The sequence below is a fragment of the Callorhinus ursinus genome, unplaced genomic scaffold, assembly GCF_003265705.2.
Source record: "Callorhinus ursinus isolate GAN/ISIS: 27379988/994484 unplaced genomic scaffold, GSC_fseal_2.0 scaffold10, whole genome shotgun sequence".
Lineage (NCBI taxonomy): Eukaryota > Metazoa > Chordata > Mammalia > Carnivora > Otariidae > Callorhinus > Callorhinus ursinus.
In genome coordinates this window covers 8,454,992-8,476,785 of record NW_027397072.1, presented here as the reverse complement: position 1 = coordinate 8,476,785, position 21,794 = coordinate 8,454,992, and positions in this window count along the sequence as shown.

Genomic DNA, 21,794 nt, shown 5'->3' with positions numbered 1-21,794 from the left:
CCCAAACTCGTGACAGTGGTTTCCTCCAAGGAGAGATGAAGCGGAAAGGATTCAGTTTTATCTGCCTTGTTTTATTTCAGTACAGCAAGCAAACCAAAAGGTCTGAAGTAAACATGAAAACTTGTGAATATCTGTTCATTTGGGGTGTCAGGAACATGAGAGTTATATTATCCTTTGTACCTGTCCTGTTAAGTGTGCAAAAGAACAATTTCTAACTTCACAAATTACCACAATAAAAAAACATACTATATCCCAAACTGGAAAATCAAGCCGGCTGGGTCAGTTGGCTCTTACTGGGCCAAATGTCCCCGTGGGGCACTCAGAAACAGGGACCTCCATGACCAACACGCTTCACAATCTCAACAGCAAGTTCTGTTTCTTAGGGCGCCCCTCCAGACAAACCAAAGGTATAACCATAAAAATGAAGGGACAAGTGGGAAAGACCTGAGGCTTGACCCCACCCAAAGCCATTTCATATTATTTTATGTAACACTCCAGAGAGCCAGAGGGGCAGCTGTCATCCCTCTCCCGTCTCGCAGGTGGGACAGGCTCTGCAAGAACAGGGTCTACACCACCATAGAGCCCGCCAGCCTGCAGGGCTGGGTGGACTCCATCCCCTTGGTGCTCAGCCCACACCCAGGCTCGGAGGCTACATTCTGTGATCACGAGGGAAGAGAGGACTGAGGGTGACATTGCATCTCACCCTGCTTTGCCTGAAGGAAGACCTTGTCCCCTTCAAGTTGTTCTTGATTCCACAGCATCGCTAGGGCCGCCCTGGGCCGGGCGCAATGCCAGGAAACTACCTGTCTCGCTTCTGGGCCCCAGCAGCATATAATGTGCCAGGCTAGCCCACGCCTGCGTGTTTCACAGAGGCTGCTTCGAAGGTCAGAAACATCCTTCCACCCCTTCCACTAGGCTGACTCTTTCTCATATTGACAAAACACAACTCAGGTGTCACCTCCCCCAAGAAGTCTCTGCTGATTGCCCCATGCTGGGTTAGGTGCCCTTCTCCCTGGTTTCTTCTCTTTGGTTTGTTGCATTTCCTCCAAGGAACCTGTGTACTAAGTTATGGCCTGCACCCAACCATGGGACCTCAGAGGAAGAGACCAGATCTTACTCATCTCCTGAGCCTAGCCCACAGCAGCCCCTGGGTCCTTACCCACGGTAGGGAATTGCACAAAGACACACCTGAGACCAGCGTCTGCCTCCCAGCCCAGCTCCCCATCCATCTGTGGGGAGACAGGCATGAATAGAACAGGGAGCGTACATCAGGTAAGCGAAGTGCTCTCCCTGAGACATGCCAGGTGCTGGGAGGCAGCACTCGGAGCCTTGGCGATCACATGCCCACCCACATTTTCTGTGCATCCCTCAAAGCTGCTGGAAGGGAGCTATGGGTCAAATCAGCCGCCCCCATGTGGGAGGATCCACAGGGGGGAGGGAAGGAAGGCACAGCCAGTCTTGGCCTGGGAGAGCAGACAGTCCCACAGCAAATGCTGAAGTGACGTTTGATCTTAAAGGTGGCGAAGTACAGCTCACAGCTCATTTCCCCGGCTGGGACCTCACTCTTCCATTCCCCCTCAGGTTAACTCTGGATTCCAGGAGGTGACCCAGGCAAAGCACTTATCTGTTAGCGGACTAAATGCCTGTCGTGGACTACCTGGAAATTCAGAGGAAAAGACGGTAGTTTTTACCAATCTCCTGAGTACCTCTGAGGAGGAAATTGGCTGACAAACCCATGCAGACATTCTAGAACGCTGTGTTCCTGTATAAATTGGTCTTGCTTTCTAGAACACTTAGCCCTGTTGAGAACACGCTGTTGCTAGGATACAACCAATGAGTACACACGCTGACTTTCTATTATCAGTTCAAAGAATCCTAGCCTCTGTTTGAAACCGGCTCCGCTAAGGGCACTCGTCATCTCCTAACTGCTCTGTCTAATGGACACTTTTGAGTCCCTGCCTTGCCAGACCTGTTGCCTCCAGATTCGGGAGCTGATCACTTGGGCCTCCAGAACACTCCTTGTGCCCCATCCCTCCATCCATGTGCCTCTCCCCGCAGGCTGCCCCTTAAATACGGCTGAGCCCCTGGCTCCCCCACCAGGGCCTGCATAAGGTGAGGCAGGGAGGGACCCAGGCAGCAATAGTCAGGGAGGACTTACCTCTCAAGACCTACAGGTGCAGAGCCGGGGCCCAGAGGGAGGCCCTCCTGCAGCGCTGCATCCGGGCCCCTGGTTTGCTCTTCCTTCTGAGGCCCTCGGGCTGCCCCTCCCACCCTACTGGGGCTTCACCTAGAACTCCTCCCTGGCCTCGGGCCCATGCATCCAACTTCTGGACATTTCCACCTGGACACCCTCAGCTCCTCCGAAGCAACCTCCCTCCCCTGCATCCCCTAGCTACACAAGGTAGAGACTCAGCAGTCATCCCTGCACACATCTCTAGCACCTGGTTAAGAGGACTTTACCTCTTCATGTGTTTCTCCAAATCATCGCTTTCCGCCATCCCATGACTGCCTCACATGAGACCCTCATGTCTCTCTCCTGTGGTTGCAATAATCACCTGTTCACACTCCCTGCCTTCCATCGGACAACGCACCTCACCCAGTCACCAGGGACTCAACGCTTTCTCCCTGCAGTTCTATCCTCGGGTATAGGAATGGGTGCCCAGAATGAACGAACTCCCCTCCTGTGAGGGACAACTTGGCGATGTCTATCAAAATTATAAATGTACATATGCCCTCGGACTCAGTAGTTCCACTGTGGGCAATTCATTCTCCGCACACATTCCTCTGTGTGAGGATATTAATGGCAGCATGTTTATAACAGCTCAAAATCAGAAACAACCTCTGTGTCCATCCATAGGCAAAGGTTGAATGTAAAATGTTCAATCCATGGAACACTTTAAAGCCAACAAAAGATGAAAGCAGCTCTGTTTGTACTAAGACAGAATGACTTCCGTGGCTTATCGATAAAAAGCCAAGGGTAGAACAGGATCGTGTGCGACCACTGTGCTAAAGGGGAGATACGTACACATCTGCTCTTATGGTCACACTCCCTCTGGAACAAAGCACGCCGAGGCCAGGGGTTGCTTTTGACAAGAGGACTCAGGGAAAAGGGCGAGGGAGAGACTTACTCACCACAGTGTTCTTTCTTTACCGCCTGAGTTCTTTATGTTGCGCACGTTTTACCTTTGCAAATAAAATATGCCCCAGCCGTCCTGTGCTTCGCAGCCAGCGACCTCTCCAAAGTGCAGATGTGATGGCGTCACATCCTGCTTTCAACACTTCAAGGGCTCTCCACGACAGGGTGTCTGGGACAATCGTGGTTCACACTTGTTATAGAGCAATTAACACCTGTTCATTAATTTTAAGCACCTTTCCACTCTCAAACATGTCCTCAGGTGAACGATAAATTATATCCTCACTCTATCGGCGACCCCAAAGATATAGTCCACCCTCCCTAACATGGCTCATGAGCCCTCCTCATCCAGCCTGTCTTCCTAGCCCCACCCTACCCGGCCCCTCTTTAAACTGCCCAGCTCATTAAACTCCAGAAACACTGAACTACTTATAGCTCCCCTGCACACGAACGATCGGTAGCCCCCCGGCCTTTGCTCATGCTGTACCCTCTGCTGGGAATGCCCAGCATACCCACCCAGCCCCAGGCAGAGACAGTCTCATCCATCCTTCAAGACTCAGCCATGGCTGCCCGCCCCGGGCTGCCCCCAACCCCTCCGTCGCCTGGCTGCTCTGAGATGGATCCTGCACAGAGCCCAGGGCCTCAAGCGCACAATAAACCTTTTCTGTACCGTGGCCTGTGCTTGAGGTCCAGAACCCGTCCTGTTTGAAAAAGAAGACAAAAGTAATGCACTAAATTCGAGCCCGGCTCCAGGGTCAGGAGCACCTGGCATAACCTCGGGAGAAGGGGTGTGCATCCAGGGCTCCCCTGAGCACCCTCTTCCTGTAAGGTAAGGGATTGGGGCCTTGAAGTTTCCTTTTGTAGTGAAACAAAAACAAAAACAAAAATGATGATTGCTCCACCACCAAATATAGAAATGTCGGGGTTGGAGAATCCAAGGACTCCCTCTTTGTCTAGGCTAACTTCTCATCCAGGCATGTCATTCCTAGATGGAAAGTTCTTTAAAGTGGCAGGTGTTTCCCTTCTAACCCTGAGCCCTGAGGGCAAGGTTAGGCCAATAGTGATAAGAGGTGCAGACTCGCCCCAGAGGGCTGCCGGTGCCCTCTGTCTCCCAGATGCTCTCCCTGGGGGTTAGTTTCTGGGGCCCATGCAACAAAGTGCCGCAAACTGAGCGGTTTAAACAACAGATTGATTATCTCACAATTCTGGAGGCTGGATGTCTGAGATGGTGGTGTCAGCAGACTTGGCTCCTTCTGAGGGTCCCTTTTCCCAAGGACACCAGTCATATTGGATTAGGGGCCCACCTCCTCCAGTAGGACCTCATCTTCACTAATTATATCTGCAGTAAATGACCCTATTTCCAGATAAGGTCATATTCACAGACACCTAGGGGGTAGGACTTCAGCATGTGAATCTGAGGGGAAGGCAATTCAACCCATAACACCCTGCTTGTGAGTTTCTATTCTCAACCCCAAAATGTGCAGGCCCAACCTCCGGAGGCCCCCTCTGCTATCAATGAGGGGTACCTGAAGTCAGCCTCGCCTCCCTAGGGAAGCCAGGGCCAAAGAGGGACACCCTGCTCCCCTCATGAAGGAAAGTCTCCGGATTACTTATAAGACGGGGAGCTCCTGAGTCGCCTGGTGCAGACCCACCCATTCGCCGTGGGTCAGTGTGGTCAGCAACGCGCGCCTTGGAGTCCGATGGCTCCGGTATGGCATCGGCTTCACTCCCCTGCCAGCCCTGTGACCCTGGGCGTTCCTGAACATCTCGGTCCGCTCATGTCTACAATAAAAATAACCCTGCTCGGGTCACAGACTGCAGATGAGGCTTACATGAGATAATTCAGCATGGAAGTATTGGTACTTTCTTGTTGCCCCACGCCCGCCCCAGACACTCACAAACACGACTGCACCACGCACAAAGCGTGCGACTCTTGATCCCAGCATCCAGAGTTCAAGCCCCCTGCTGGGTATAGAGATTACTTAACTAAATAAACTTTAAAAAAAAAAAATGAGGAGCTCCCTCTCCAAACGCCAGATTTGTGGATGCTTCTTCTTTGATTCTGCCCTACCTCGGGGTAAACTTTAGACAAGGTAAGGTGGGAAGCCAGATTTGGTTGTTGCTGTCCCCACGGATGGCCAAACGCCCATTGTCCTTTAATGCAGAACTCTAAGAAGTTCCCTAAAATGGGAGGAGTCAGGCCCCGGGTTCAAGTGACCCATCTCCCTCCCCTGGCACCCGGGTGGGTGAATGGGATCATCTCAGGCAGGAGCAGCCTTGACGGTTTCCACGCTCGCTGCAGACATTGTCCCATGGCCCCATTTGACAGCGGAGCGAAGGTGAACCTCTGAGGTGGAGCCCGGCCAGTACTCCGCACCAGTTTCCTCCTGGGCCCAAGAGGTCGGCTTTTCATTGACGAAAACATTTTCTTGATTGCGCAGAGATGACTTTCAATGCATTTAGGAGCCCTGTTTCCTGTGCCCCCCTCCTTCCCAGCCTCCAAGGCCCCCCCGTGCCACCTCCCGCGCTCCCTGCAGCGACACCTGGAGGACATTTCGGGCATTGCTAGTAGCTTCCAGCAGCTGGAAGAGGCAAGGGGCTTCTAGAAGAAGGGGGCTGAGAAAGTGTGCTGTAAGAAATACACCCAAGAATGAGGCCAGACAGTGATATGTCAGGAAAAAAAAAAAACGGAGTCCCACCCATTCGCCGTGGGTCAGCGTGGTCAGCAACGCGCGCCTTGGAGTCCGATGGCTCCGGTATGGCATCGGCTTCACTCCCCTGCCAGCCCTGTGACCCTGGGCGTTCCTGAACATCTCGGTCCGCTCATGTCTACAATAAAAATAACCCTGCTCGGGTCACAGACTGCAGATGAGGTTTACATGAGATAATTCAGCATGGAAGTATTGGTAATTTCTTGTTGCCCCACGCCCACCCCAAACACTCACAAACATGCGCTCTCAAATTAGTTCTTTCAACAAACAAGTGCTGAATGTCCACTGTGTGCCAGACGCAAATGTCCAAAGAGAAGGGAAGAGGCACACACATCTAGAAGGTTCCAGAATATTCCCTTTCCACTGAGTCTGTTTCTCTCCAAAACACACTGCTGTGGGCAGCAGCCATGGCCCACATAGAAATAGAGCTTCCCTTTGATCCAGCTCAAGATCTCCACCTCTTTAATCTCTGCCCAGAAGTAAAGCCTGAATGGTGACCAAGTTGCCGCCTCCCTTTGAAATCAATGCAGCTGTCGGCACAGGAAAGATAAAAATTCATGGGGGAATTTTCTTCAGATCTGCACTTTGCTCACTGTATAAGCTGTTGGGATTTTGCAACAGTATTTAGAAAATTTGTAATGCCAGACTTACATCTTCTTCAGAAGTTTGGGGGTTGGGGAAGGGAGAGGAATTTATTTTAGAATTCCGTTTCCTTATGACATCAACAAATGATAAGGGAAATAGAGAGAAGCGGCAGTGAGGACCAGGAAAAGGAGAGAGTCTCTATAATGAGAGTCTGCAGCCTCTAATAACAGACTCTGGCTGCCGCTCTGGGACCCCGGGTCCCCTCAAGTTGTGCTTCAAGACACTTCGTAGCTTCTAGGCCTGGGGACCTGCTCTTAACCGTCCAACCTCGACTCCCGTATCCACTCATTTCATAAATATCACCGGCGAGGCTGCTGCATGCCAGGTGCTTTGCCTGGGGAATACACGTGGGCCTGAGCCCCCAACCCTGGGGAGTCCAATGTGTCATCAGTGCGAGAACAATGTGTCCCAATTCAAGGGACTTAAAAGGCCTGTACCAAGTATGCTGGCATTCGGGAAACTTCTGGGAAGGGGCTTCAGGAATGTTCTGAGCAGACTGTTGGCCTTGTTTACCCAGCCGAAGTCAAAAGGAATGAGTCCTCTGAGGACCACTCCCCTCATCTGTGCAGTTTCTTGCTCACCTGTAGGACTGACTGAGAACCCCAGTGGAGGAGGGGGGCGGTGCTTGCAAGCTCAGAGAAATAGCAGAGAAGGAGCCCCGAGAAGCTGCCTCCAGGCCATCCTGGTTTCAGGCATTCCAGAACGGGAGGCGGCGGTGGCAGCTGTGGCCAGCAGTAGACCCGAAGGAGGAGAGAGTAGATGGTAGTGGGGAGGGGACCCTGAATCTCAGGGCCTGCCCTCAGGTGGGAGTTAGTCTGGGCCAGATGGGGTCTGGAGGCCTCTTCTTCGGTGGTCTGACCACGGGGACGGGGCTGGGTGGGCTGCGGCCTCAGGTGTGATCAGAAGGCCATTTATCATACCTGAATCAGCACCTGGTGATGCATCCCACCCAGGCCATTGGAGAGGCCTGATGAGGATCTATCCCTGCCTTGTGTATATGCTGTCAGATAAAAACACAGAATCTACAGCTGGAAGTCGAGACACTATGCCAAAAGAGGCTTTCCATCGAGAAGGAGCTGGGTACCCTCTCTGCAGCATGACCATGCAGCGTATTCTTAGCAAGCTGAGTAGCTCTGCAGAGGTGGGAAAACCCAGTCCAGGGGCCCCCACAAGCCAAGGGGGTGCCATTTACATGGACTACAAGATAAGCAGGGCCCCTGGGAGCGGGCAAAGCTGTGGGCCTGGCCAGGGGAGGGGGCTGGGGGAAGGTTAAGTGGGCAGGGGCTGAGTGGCGACAGAGCCGATCAACGGGAAGGCTGTCTGTCCAGCTGCAAGTCTAATTCTCATCATCATCATTCTGTCGCAGTAAATTCATCTATGGCTGCAAATATCAAGCATGAAACTAAACCAAGCTGACTGTAAATACAAGGAATTTCAGAAAGAAAGACATCGGTGTGAGGGATGGTTTCTGCACGGACGTGAAGCATGGTGGCATTCCCTTCGCTTCCAGAAGGACCCCCGAGTTAAGGAGGGAAGGAGGACCCCACAACTCAGGGACAGCGAGAGGTTAGTGCCCCCGGAGGAAGGAGTCGCTACTGACTAGAAGAAATGGGGCCAAGAGCTCAGATCTGGGAGCAACAAGATATTTCCTGAAGAGCTGCTCCGAGTGGTTCACGCCCCCCCCCTCCCCGAGAAGACTACGCCAGCATACCTGCGTGCCTCTTCAACAACCAGCCAACGAAGGTAACGCTGGGTGGTGGACCTAGGTTCTAGTCTGTTCTGTGAAGGCAGACTTCCTGTGTGTCCAAGGGCACAGCCACGCCCTCTCTGGGGCCTCGTGCCTGCAGCAGGGGTGACCGACCAGAGGACCCGAAAGAGCGGTGCAGCTGAAATGTAGCCTCTGAGTTGAGGTTATATTCCGCATATTTGGACTAATCTTGGACTAATTTCTCCCTTTAGCTGAATTTAGATATCTTTTACAAAATTTCTTTTCTTCCATGGGCTAGATTTGGGATTTTAGAGTGAGCTCACGGATACTCCGAGAAAACAATCTAGAATAATCTTCAGTCTCTTGGCTCTCTGGGCCCTGCAGGAAGACGCGGATTACGACAGAACGGGGACTTAGCGCCACCTTGTGGTCCTTCTGATTACACTCTGGAGCCGTAACCACGAGCAGGCAGGAAAGAGTAAGAGGACTTTGGCCTTGGGCCGGAACTGTGTGGCCGTCTCGCAAGTTCACCAAGTTCCACCAGCTCAAACAAAATCATCTAGGCCAAAACAAACGGAGAACTGATATACATAGAGCCCTGTGGCGTTTCATTCACTTCTTACACGTCTTCGCTGGAACATTTCTCTTATTCATCCCTTTCCCCGGGTTCCTGCTAGAAGCTGGAGATGCAGCCGTGACCACGTCAGGGCCCTTGTCTTCGAGTTGCTCGTGGAGTCCTGGCAGGGACAGGGACAGGCACAGACGAACCGTGCTGCACGTTGTGGTAAGAAGTCAGCGGCACAGGACGCCGGCGGTCTGGAGGAGGCGGAGCCGTTCCTCGGCCTCCCCGGGGGCACGCGTGGGGACACTCTTAGAAGGGAAGATACACGGTCTTGGACATTAGAGGGTGAATGGGATCCAGTCAAGGGCAGGATGGCGGTCGGGCATTCTAGGCAAAGACAGCCAGAGAGCAAAGTCTTCCTGCAAGACCTGAGGCAGCCCAGCGGGGATGGCACCTGCAGGGTGGGGCAGGTGGCCGGGGGAAGGCATCTGGACTTCACAATGCAGCCACCTCAGCCACTGAAGCTTGATTTGTGCCAGGGCGGGTGGCCAGAAGGCCCAGCGTCTAATTCTCAAAGGAATCCACAGTCGGACTTTCAAGGTTGTCTTCAAATAAGAGTCAACATTCAAAGGACATACTGGCAGGATAAAAAAAAGGGGGGGGAGGGGGATATTCATGAAACTACTTTGGACCTGTGTCCTATCACCAGGTGACACCATTTGGAATATACTATATTAATTTTTTTTTAATTCTACCATTATCTTGGAACTAGCACAACTGGATAGCATTACATTTTTTACATTTAAAGCATTAATACTGGGCGCCTGGGTGGCTCAGTCAGTTAAACGTCTGCCTTCAGCTTAGGTCATGATTCCCGAGTTCGGGGATCGAGTCCCACATCGGGCTCCCTGCTCAGCTGGGAGTCTGCTTCTCCCTCTCCCTCTGCCCCTTCCCCTGCTTGTGTGCTCTCTCTCCATCTCAAATAAATAAATAAAATCTTTTAAAAAATAAAGCAGTAATACTGTGAAAAGCAAACACATACAGTGCATCATAACCTTGACATGTTGTTGGCTTTAGTATGTCAAAAAATAAACGAAGGAAGGGGCCCGGGCCTCGCTCAACCTCTGGAAAGCTCTAGAAAGTTCTGGGGATAGACGGAATGGAGGAGAACCAAAAGAAGGTGAAGCTGGAGGCTGTTGTGATAGTTGAGGCCTGAGCTGCAGAAACCCGGCTCGGTCAGGATCCGTGTGGAAAGAGAGGAGGAATATTACTGACTCTTCAAATTTGGCAGGATTTGCTGAAAAATTTGTTAATAATCCCTCATGCCTGCTAATGAGGGTAGATCCTGGTAACCACAGGATCTTTTGTTTGGAGAGCGGTAAGTCAACATCCTTGGTCTGCTGGTATTTGGCCAAATCACAGGCGGTATCAGGCACGGGAGGCCGGGCACTGAGAGCTTGCAGAAGTTCGACGGACCCAAACTGTTCAACCAGGAAGGGACAAGGGATGTGGAACGTTCCTGAGGCTGCAGGAGCCAGTGGTCCTAGGGGCCGCCAGGGATGTGTCTCCATCAGAGGGCTCTGGGTACTTGGTGGGCCCCAAGGGACCTGGGAGACAGAGCATAAGCCATGCCAAGACCATGCCAAGCCATGCCAAGTATTCTAAGATGAGCCCCGGACAAGTCATGGGAGGCAGGGCATAAAAACTGTCCGTAGCCTATAGTACAGCTCCAGCCAGAGACCAGCCACCAGGGCAGATTGGGAAAGGGGAGCCCTCATCTGTGCTCAGGAAGCTCTGCTCGCCGCCAGTCTCCTGAGACTTGCTACAAGAGTAACGTCTGCGGCGCCTAGGTGACTCAGTCAGTTAAGCGGCTGCCTTCAGTTCAGGTCATGATCCTAGAGTCCTGGGATCGAGTCCCGAGTTGGGCTCCCTGCTCAGCGGGGAGTCTGCTTCTCCCTCTGCCCCTTGCTCTATCTTGATATCTCGCGTGTGCGCGTGCGAAAGTAAATAAATAAAATCCTAAAAAAGAGGGAGAGAAGGGTCTAACAACGAAGACTCACGCCACATCTCATTTGAACAGTGGCCGTGAAGCCCTACAGCTCAAGGGGCAGGGCCCTGGCCTTGTAAAGCAGCTCTTTCTTTGGCGTTAGCTTTGCCTAGAAGCCTCATAAATTGTTTAGCTGGGTAAAGCCAGGCCAGAACATATAACCGAATGCCACTGGGTCAGCAGCTGAGCTGCCTGTTTGACTTGTTGGCATAGAGGGTGGAGACAGCGCCGGCCTATGAAATGCCTCTTTAGGAAGCCTTCCCCGAGAAGGAACACACACCCGGTTATCTGTGTTTGCTGAACGACACTAAAAAATCCTTTATTATTGCCCTCAGCTCAGGTTTTTAAACCACAGAAATACTTATGACCCTGCAGAGGGAAAAATCGCTCACATTTTCTGGCTGTTGGGTGAACATCGATTCAGATATTGCTGAATAAGGGGTGATACCCAATTGCACAGCCAGAGTGCCCCCCTCCCCGTTGGGGACCTGGCCTTCCCTGAGCCCTCTTCCTCTTCTCTCTATCCCTTCAACTTCTCAATTACATTCACTTGTCCAGCACTAATTTATTGGGGTACTTCCCTTGAAAGGGGCATTCTGTCTGGCCACAGGAGCAGTGACTATCGATTGACTAAATCTTGCCCTCTGCTTGCTTGCAGGGCAGCGGTAGAGACAGAGAGCAAGCAAGAGGATTTCAACTGAGAGGGATCGGGTGGGGGTGGGGCGTAAGGCAGATTTCTGCAGGCATGAAAAGGATGAGCAGTTCTTCAACAGCACCAAAGTGAGAAAAGAGCATTCCAATCTGTGAATCAACTTCCAACTCCTTAATAAAATAAATCCGTGAAGGCGCTTTTAACACATGGCCATAAAATTCTTTGATACTCTTCTCACGGAGAGAGGTGGTTCTCTGTCCCCTCTCCTTGAGTCTGGTTTCTATCACTGCTCAGCTAATGACAGTGTCAGTCTCTTCCTGAATTTTAGAGTGCTCACTCTTGAACACAGCTTCCAGAGCAGAAAGGAACCCCCCCCCCGCCGGCAACAAGCCCGTGTAAAGAGCCCACAGGGCAAAGTAGGTGTTTTAACCAACAACTCCAGCTGAGGTCCCAGCCAAGAGCCAGCATCAACTTCTGGACGTGAGTGAGCGAGCTTGCAGAAGCTACCCGGACTCTGGCCAGTGTCAGAAAGCCCCACGCTTGGAAATATATTCCTTTAAGAACCTTAGAAATGAATTGTAGCGGGCACTTTCAAAGGCTGCTGATAAAACTGTAAATTGACTTAGGATATCTAGGAGATAACTGGGAAATAGATATCAAGATCCCTAAAATGATCATGGGCAGGTGAATAGTTGTAATATACAGCAAATCAGTAAAACGTGATTGTAGAACTTGGGGGGTGGGTTTGTGAATGTTTACTGAAAAAAATCTTTCGCTATTTCTACATGTTTGACCTTCTTAATAATAACACATGGGGAGGTTGAAGGGCTTGTGAGTCACTAAGAGTGAAGCCTGAGGAAATAGTCAAGGATGCGATTTTTAAAAATTGATATTCCCTTGCACTGTTGGTGGGAATGCAAACTGGTGCAGCCACTGTGTAAACGAGTATGGAGGTTCCTCCAAAAGTTAAAAATAGAACTACCCTATGATCCAGTAATTGCACTATGAAGTTTTTACCCAAAAAATACAAAAAAGCACTAATGCAAAGGGATACATGCACCCCGATGTTGAGAGCAGCATTATCTACAATAGCCAAATTATGGACGCAACCCAAGTGTCCATGGACAGATGAATGGATAAAGAAGGTGTGAGAGGGCGCCTGGGTGGCTCGGTTGGTTGAGCGACTGCCTTCGGCTCAGGTCATGGTCCTGGAGTCCCAGGATCGGGTCCCGCGTCGGGCTCCCTGCTCAGCGGGGAGTCTGCTTCTCCCTCTGACCCTCCCCCCTCTCATGCTCTCTCTCTCTATCTCATTCTCTCTCTCAAATAAATAAAATCTAAAAAAAAAGAGAAGGTGTGAGATGTGTGTGTGTGTGTGTGTGTATACACATATATATATGCAATGGAATATTACTCAGCCATAAAAAAAGAATGAAATCTTACCATTTGCAACAACACGAGTAGAGCTGGAGAGTATTAAGCTAAGCAAAATACGTCAATCGGAGAAAGACAAATACCGTATGATTACACTCATACGTGGGACTGAAGAACCAAAACAAACAAGCAAAGGGAAAAAAGGAAAGAAACAAGCCAAGAAACAGACTCCTCACTGCTGAGAACAAAGAGATGCTTCCCAAAGGGGAGGTGGGGGGGTGGGGGAAAGAGGGTTGGGGATGAAGGAGGGCACTTGTTCTGATGAGCACTGGGGGATGTATGGAAGTGTTGAATTGTACTCCGGAAACTAATATAACACTGTATGCTAACTATATCGGAATAAAAATTAAAAATAACTAAATTTTTTAATAAAATAAAATAAATTGATATTCCAGGATGTCTGCAGTGGACACCAATGGCCTCTCCTCTTTGTCTGGATGCTGTCCTCCTCTCCGTCCCGGGCGGGGGGAGGGGGCGGTGCGGTGCTGGTCTCTTTAGTCATGCTTCTGCAATGCAGCTCCATCCCAAAGGCATCGGGGATGGGACTGGGCACATAACCTATACCTATCAGGATTCTGTCCCCGGGAGGTTGGGATTTGACTTATAAATCTGAGTGTATTTTCAGCTGGCCCCTTAAACGGAAAAATGTCAAAACTTAAGAGCTAGGCTGTGTCTGTTGTAGATGGAATCGTGTCCCCCAGAAAGATGCGTTGAAGTCCTAACCCCCAACTACCTCAGAACATGAACTTATTTGGGAATAGGGTCTTTGCAGGTATAATTAGCTGAGACCAAACTGGAGTACGGTCAGCCCTTCATCCAACACAACTGGAGTCCTTCGAAGAAAAGGAGATGCACAGACGTGGGGAGAAGGCCGTGTGAGTAGAGAGGCAGGCATGGGAGTGACGCACCTACGATGCAAGAGCGCCAGAAAACCACCAGAAGCCGGAAGAGGCAAGGGACGGTTCCCCTGCCGGTCCCAGAGGGAGCGCCATCCTCCAGGTCCTTGATTTCAGACCTCTGGCCCCCAGGACTGTGAGACGATGCATTTCTGCTGTCTTCTGTGTGGTAGCCCTAGCGACTACGCAGTGACCATCTTCCACCAGGAGAACCCAGCAGAAGGAAGAACAAGGCAGATGCACCAAGGGATCAAGGGTTAGCCATGGCTCCCTGCCTCCAGGCCATCCCTGAAGGCAGGCACATCCCCGCCCTCCGGCCAGTGAGGCAACTCCTGCCCTCACCCTACAGTGCCCTACTCCTTTTAAGTCAGATGTGACTTCTGGCCAGGTACTGCTACCGAGTACCACGGTCGGTGCAGCGCCACCTGTAGTAGCGAAAGTAAAAGGGAAGCCAACCAAATGGCCCGCCAAGAGGACTAGGTAAATAAGTGGTGGTACGTGCATAAGAGGGGTTAGTAAGCAGTCCATCCAAAATCACGGCATTGAAGCTTACCGACTCCTGTTATTTTCTACAAGTTTCGCCTAGAACAGAGGGCCATTGCGGATTTGACCCCTGTCACCTGCAGGGGGCGCCCTCATCTCCCTGCCCTCCAGGTCCAGGGGCACTGCGTCCCTCCTCCGCGCAGCACCTCTGGCCGTCACAGCCACCTGGTTGCAAGGACGTGGGACCCCAGCCTCTCCAGGCCCTGTGTTAGGACAGCAGTCCTGCCCAGGCGGCTCTTCTAAGACAGGTGGCCTTCCGCGACCCGTGTGCTCTCTGTCCCAATTTGCCTGATGCTCTCGGAGAAACAGAGGTGAGATCGGTACTCCCTGCTAAATACACCTGAGCACCGGCTGTTCTCCCGGGCTGCCCGATGCACTTGAGCTCCCCAGAGGGGCTCGCCACGTAGAACACGCTGTGCCTGTGGAAGCTCGCAGAAATGCGCCAGGTTGAAGATCACTCTCTTCTTTTTGCACTAAAATAAAACACATATTAGCAGCCTAATTATGTCAGGTACCTGCGGGCACCATCATTGACCTTGCAGGGCATTCAGCCAGCAGACAAGCAGAGAACAAAATAGTACATTATACTGATCCAGAAAACCGCCCCCCCCCCCCCACCCCGGAGAGCCGAGAGCCTGAAAGAACATCTTCTTCCTGTCTGTGATTATGCTGGTAACATTCACATGAAACAACATTTACAACTTTAACTATTTTTACATATACAATTCAGTGGCATTAAGTGCATTCACACTGTTGTGCAACCATAACCACCAGCCATGTCCAGAACTTTTTCATCTTTCCAAAGAAAAACTCTGTCCCCATTAAACAATTCCCTATCGCTCTGTCCCCCAGCCTCCAGAAACTTCTATTCTACTTTTTGTCTTTATGGATTGTCTACCTGGACAGGGATGGATTGTCTACCTAGATTGACTAATCTAGTTATTTCAGAGAAGTGGAAACATACAATATTTGTTCTTTTGTGTCTGAATGTATTTAATACCCATAACATACTGTATATATGTTAGCATATATGCTTCCAAGAGTCATCCATATTATAGCATGTATCAGGAATTCATTCCTTTGTAAGGCTGAATAATATTCCAATGCATGGATATACCACATTTTGTTTATGCTGCAAGGAACACTGATGTATCTGTGTAGGTCCCGGCTTCCAACTTTTTTATTTTAATTTATTTATTTATTTATTTATTTATTTATTTTGAGAGAGAGAGAGAGAGAGAGTGAGTGCAGGAGAGGGGCAGAGGGAGAGGGAGAGAGAGAGAGTCTCAAGCAGGCTCCATGCCCAGCATGGACCCTGACTCGGGGCTCGATCTCACGACCCTGAGATCATGACCTGAGCCCCAATCAAGAGTCAGACACTTCACTGACTGAGCCACCCTGGCACCCCCAGCTTTCAATCCTTTAGGGGGTATCTACTTAGGAATAGAATTGCCAGGTCATATGGTAACTCTGTTGAACAGTCTTTGGAACTGCCTAATGCTTCCACCAACAGTGCACAAGGGTTCCAGTTTCTCCCCATCCTTGCCAACTCTGGTTATTTTCCATTTTTTAAAATTGTAGCCATCCTAATGGGTGTGCAGTGAAGAATAATTTCTGAGCTGAGTTCCTCTGGAGGAATACGTAGAATAGTCAAGCAACAATATGGGGAGAAGGACACCCCCAGCAGAGCCAGCAGTGCCTACAATGTCAGGAAGGTGTGAGAGTTCTGGAATGCCAAGGACCGTGGAGGCCTGGGGAAGCCAGAGAGGAGGCCAAGGAGCCACAGAGAACCAGACGGGGTGGGCCATGGAGGCGGTTCCCCGGGCGACCAGACTCTCCTAGAGCAGGGGGTTCCCCAGGGGGGAGGCAGGGTAGCATGGCCTGGAGGCAGACAGGCCTGGGAAGGGGATCTCTACTCCTCTTCTCGCCTGTGTGTCCTCAAGGCAGGTCACTCAACCTTCCTGATTCAGGCCCACGACTGAGAACTGGGACCCGGCTGTTGTTCATCACAGGTTTGCTACCAGCTGCACTGAAAGGGTCCATGTGAACTCTCCACACAGCATCCGACCCAGGGCGGGCGTTCCCTGGTGGTAGCCATTATTGTCAAGGGGAGCTAATGACCATCCTAATAAAATAAGAACTTACACACATCTGAGGAACACGCCGAGCGCGACAAGGTGTCAGCCACCAACCAGGCAGCATGGAGGGTACAAAGAGGAAGGAGGCTAGCCTCTCTCTTCAGTGAGCGCATGATCTGTTGCAGGAGAGCCCTGAGGAAGGGCTCCTTGTTGGACTTTGGCATTGGAGAGGCTGGGTTAGAATCGGTGGTGGATTGGATATATTTTCTGCCAAATGTTCCACTCCCCACCCCCATGATGTTCTTCCACAAGAGGAAGCGACACATCGCTATTCACAACTAGTGTCCCCTTAAAAGTCACATGGTGAAGCCCTAACCTCCAGTGTGACTGAATTTGGATATAGGGCCTTTTTGGAGATAATTAAGGTTAAACAAGGTAGGTGGGGCCCTAATCCAATACAACTGGCATCCTCACAGGAGAGGGAAAGACATCAGTGATGCTCACGTAGACAAAAGCCCACGTGAGGACACACGAGAAGGTGGCCTACTACAAGTCAAAGAGAGGCCTCAGGAGAAAGCAACCCTGCCGGACCCGGGATCGTGGACTTCCAGCCTCCAGAACTGGGGGGCAATAAGTTTCTGTGGTTTAAGTAGCCCAGTCCACGGGATTTTGTTATGACAGCCCGAGCAGGCTAAGCCAGGCCCCACTAGTGGAACTCATGTGTTCTGGTTGGTTCAATACATGTGAGGGGAGGGGAGGTGTGCCACCTCCAAGCAGAAGACTCAAGAGCCTGTGTGTGGTCGTGCCAGGGGTCTTTTCCCCTCTGCCATGAAAACAGCCATGTTCCTATTGAGGCTGTCCCATTGCTTGGGTCCCTGAGTGATGCGCATGTGGCGCCGAGCAGTAGCCAGCCCATGAGAGACAGGTAGCGTGGGAGGATGAACCCTTCATTGTTGTGAGCGACGGAGGTGAGGCGGTCTGTGTTCCTGCGGGATAACCCCGTCCATCCTAACTACCACAGGTTCTAAGAGCCGAGGCTCTGCGAGCTTGGGTGAGTTTGTTCACCTCTCTGAGCCATGTCTTACATAGAGAAAAGTCATGGTAATACCTGTCTCGTAGGGTCCTTCATTCCTTCACTCACTCATTCACTAAGTGCCTTGGGGGTGTCACCACTGGATAATGGGCCCTGGAAGTTGTTTATGTCCCAACCCCTGGAACTGGGGAATATGCTACATTACATATCCAAGGGGAATCCGGTTTGCAGATGGAAGGAAGGGTCGCTGATCAAGTGACCTTAAAAGAGGGAGATTATCCTGAATTATCTGGATGGGCCCTTGTAATCACAAGGGTCCTTAAAAATGGAGGAGGGAAGCAGGAGAGAGAAAATAGAGAGATGGGACACAAAAAGGACCCAGCCAGACATAATCGGTGGCTTTGTAGATGGAGGAGGGGCCGCGAAGCAAGGAACGCAGGCAGCTCTAGGAGCTGGAAAGCCAAGGAAACAGATGCTCTCGGAGAGCCTCCAGGAAGGAGCCCAGCCCCTGCCAACCCCTGAGCGCAGCCCAGTGAGACCTGGGATGCGCTTCTAACCTACAGAACCATGAGATAATAAATTTACATCACTGAAGCCACTACGTTAGTGGTAACTTGTTAAAACGGCCAGGAGAAACTAACACCATTGCTGAGAAGGGGAAAAGCAAAGGGGCTGCAATAGAAATTCCGGGGGGCCAGGAGTGCAGTACCGATTTCTCCCTCCCTGACTGGTAAAATCCTCCACGGGTGTTAGGGGAGGCAGGGTCAGGTGATAATCTAGTTCCTTCCTCAGGGCTTTCATTTCATTCACTTCTGAGCAAATATAATGACCATGACAATATCCCCCCCAACATACTCATCCTAACCCAGCCCCATCTGCCTTTGTCTCCTCTCCTTTCTGGGTGGAAGGGGTGCTTCAGGAAGTCAGGGTAAGGGACAAGGGGAGACAAGCAGCAACCGCAGTAATCCAGGCGGGGGAGGGCGGAAATGATAGGGAAATAGAAGAAAAAGAAATTTCCAGTTTATTCATCAACGTCTCCACTCCCCACCCTGCTTTAAAAAGTCTGGGGAAGGACAGGCAAAGTTATCATATGTTATTTATTATTATTATTATTAATTATATGAAATGTGGTGGAAATCTGAGCTACTAATTCTGTTCATTGCCCGAGGGGACAAAAAGTCAAGGTCCTGGATTGTCCTGTCCACCTCCTTAAATCCTCTGGTTTATTCTTTTCTGCTTGGCGATCAAGACATTGAGGAGGAGCCTGCTGTACTTCAGAAAATATTATTGTTGCCCCTTCAGTCTTTTCCGGGAACCACGGCCTGGTGCTGGGGCTTAATTGGCTCAGCTTCCGGCCAAGGCCAATGGAACTTTCTGGAATTGTCTCAAATCTTGGTCACCCAACTCTGGAACACTCCGTTCTTATTTACCGAGCACCTAAAGAGCAATACTGAATATGCACCCAAAGTTCTAGAATTCAAGGAATCTAGTCGTGTAAAATGTTTTAATTTTTTGTTCTTAAAACCCAATGTTGCTAAAAGAAAAGTGACCTTCTGTGTTCACTGTCTCTGTGGCTTAGTGTAGCTTTTGAGACTGGTCTCAATGGCTCTGCTACTGACGGTTGCCTGAGATTCACCGCACACCGCGTGCTTTTCTACTTCTGTGCCTTTGTTCACAAGCCCGCCCTTGCCTGGAATACCCCCTCCAGCCTCCTGCCACCCCAGGAAGCCTCTTCAACAACAGACTCCCTGAAGCAGAGCAAACTGCTTGCTTTCTACGTGAGCCCATGGAACTTCCTGTATATTCCTTCACTGTAGCTTTTTACTGACCTGCCTCCTCCATTGGACTGTGAGCGTCTACGAGCCGGGAACATCTATTAATCATTGTAGTGACCCCGGAACCTAGCACCATGCCTGAAATAAATGGGCATTCGGTAAATACTCGTCAAGCAAATGAGTGAAGGACAGGATGAGTGAATGAGTGAACAGTGAACACATCTAAGCCTCTGCTTAAGAAGAGACAGAATATTCTAAATTATAGCAAAACATACTGATAAACCCATCTTCTGATGGCTGAATCTGTGTTCTCTATATTCTTCTGTTCTCCCCACGGCCTCCAGGACACACAAGGCCTTCAATGTATAGCTAGCTTGTTCTCACTTTGCTCTTCAGTCACTCAAATGCAGAAGAACCAACCAAGCACTCGAAGGAGGTTCTAGAACTGTGCTGCCCAATAGAGTAGCCACTAGCTAGATATGGTTATTGACCACTTGAAATGTGGCCAGTCTATGTGCTCTAAGTATAAAATGTACTCTGAGTTTCAAAGACTTGGCATGAAAAAAAAGCAAAATAGCTCATTAATCATTTTTATATGATTATATGTTGAAATGATAACATTGGGGATATTTTGGGTTGAACTCTGTTATTAAATTTAATCTTTTTTTTAATTTTTAATTTTAATTCCAGTATGGTTAACAGACAGTGTTATATTAGCTTCAGATGTTCTTTTTACTTTTTTCATGTGGCTACTAGAAATTTCTTTTCAAAGGTTTTATTAATTCATCAGAGAGAGAGAGCACAAGCAGAGGGAGCAGGCAGGCAGAGTGAGAAGCAGGTTCTCCACTGAGCAGGGAGCCCGCTCGGGACTTGATCCCAGGACTCTGGGATCATGACCTGAGCTGAAGGCAGACTCCTAACCAACTGAGCCACCCAGGCAACCTGGCTACTAGAAATTTTTTTTCATTTTATATGTGGCTGTGGCTGACATTGTATTTTCCTTAGGCAGTCCTGTTCTAGAACAGTGTATCTCGGTCTTTTTTTTTATCATTCCCCCTAAGGAGACTTTTTAGACTTTTTTTTTCCTAAATCCCTCTCTCCCATGAAATTTGAAAAACACAAATAGACTGTATATCTGTTTAGGTATTGTAGCCCTAGTAATATCTAAGATTTTTTTCACCAGCCTCTCCCAAGAACCAATTTTGCCCCCTTAAGGGTAATATCTCCCATGTTGAGAGCGCATGTTGTAGAAGATGGTGGCATGGTAAGATGGGAGAAGCCAGAATCCCTGAGTCACCACATGGTAAGCTGCTTTCCAGTGAGATCAAGAAACAAAGCATTATGGTATAAGCCACCCAGATTTTAGGGCCGTTTGCTTGAGAGGCCACCACTGATTGATTACCTTGATACACCAATCTTTGATTTTACAATGTTATCAGTAAACCCAGAGAGATCTTGGAGAATCAAAAATCAGGGATCCACAGGGCCCAGGTGCACGAAGGATCTGGATATCTCAAGATGCCACACAACCTCACCTCACCCTCCCACCCTCCCCTGCACCAGCCCCATTATCTGGCGTTTGCTGCCAGCTTCCTCTGCTTGGTGCCAGTTCACCCTGCTGGGCCTTCTTCACTCCCTTTAGCTTCCTGTGCCTGGATGACTTCCTCTGTTCCCCTGGCAAATCTTTCAGACTCAGCGCTAGTGCCACTTCCTCCAGGAAGCGCTACAGGCCCTCACCACTCCTGGACACCACTAAATGCTAAATGCTTTGGCCAGAATCCGAGCTGTCTTATGCATTAAGCACTACAGAGAAATAAACCAATACTAATACAAAACCAAAACGCTCAAGTCCACTCCAAACACAGGACGAGAAATGGGAGTGGAAGGATGCGGTATCTTAGCCTGCTACGCTAAGAATATTTTACTTTTGCAAGTTTTGCAAAACACATGACCTCTGATCGCATTGCTAAGGCCCCTCGCAGGGCAAGGAAGGAAACCCCGTACTGAGGAGCTCTGAAGCTGAAGCCCGACAGGCTTCCACAGAGAACCTGATCTATCAGTGAAAAGGTTTTGTAGTCAGGTGCCCTGGACTTGGGAACTTTTAAAGTAATTCAACAAAATAAATAACGTGTTCAATTATGGCACATACAGTACGTGCTTAGCAAGCGTTTAACTGAATACTCGTCCGGTAGACGAGAAAGATTAGAAAAGAAAAATTAATATGGCATTTAATAAGGTCCTAGATGTACTGAGGGCCTAAAAAAAAGTTACCCTCCCTGGAGACAAAGAGGGTTAAGGAGTGGGGAGCGGAGGAGGCAAGGGATGAGTGAAGCCTGGAAAGGGGCTCGTTAGAGGCCAGGGAGGGAAAGAGAGAATAAAGACCCTTAAAATAAGAAGAACCGAACACTGGACTCTACGGGAGGGAGAGGGCTGAACGCCAAGTTCGGGGTGGGGGGGATCTGAGCGCCACGGAGAAAGGAGAGGTTGGCCCGCCCCGCCCCCAGCAAGGCCCTCCTTCCGCCGCTCGCCCCGCCCCCAATAAAAAATCAAACCGGGAACCTCTACCCGGCCACCTCCCAT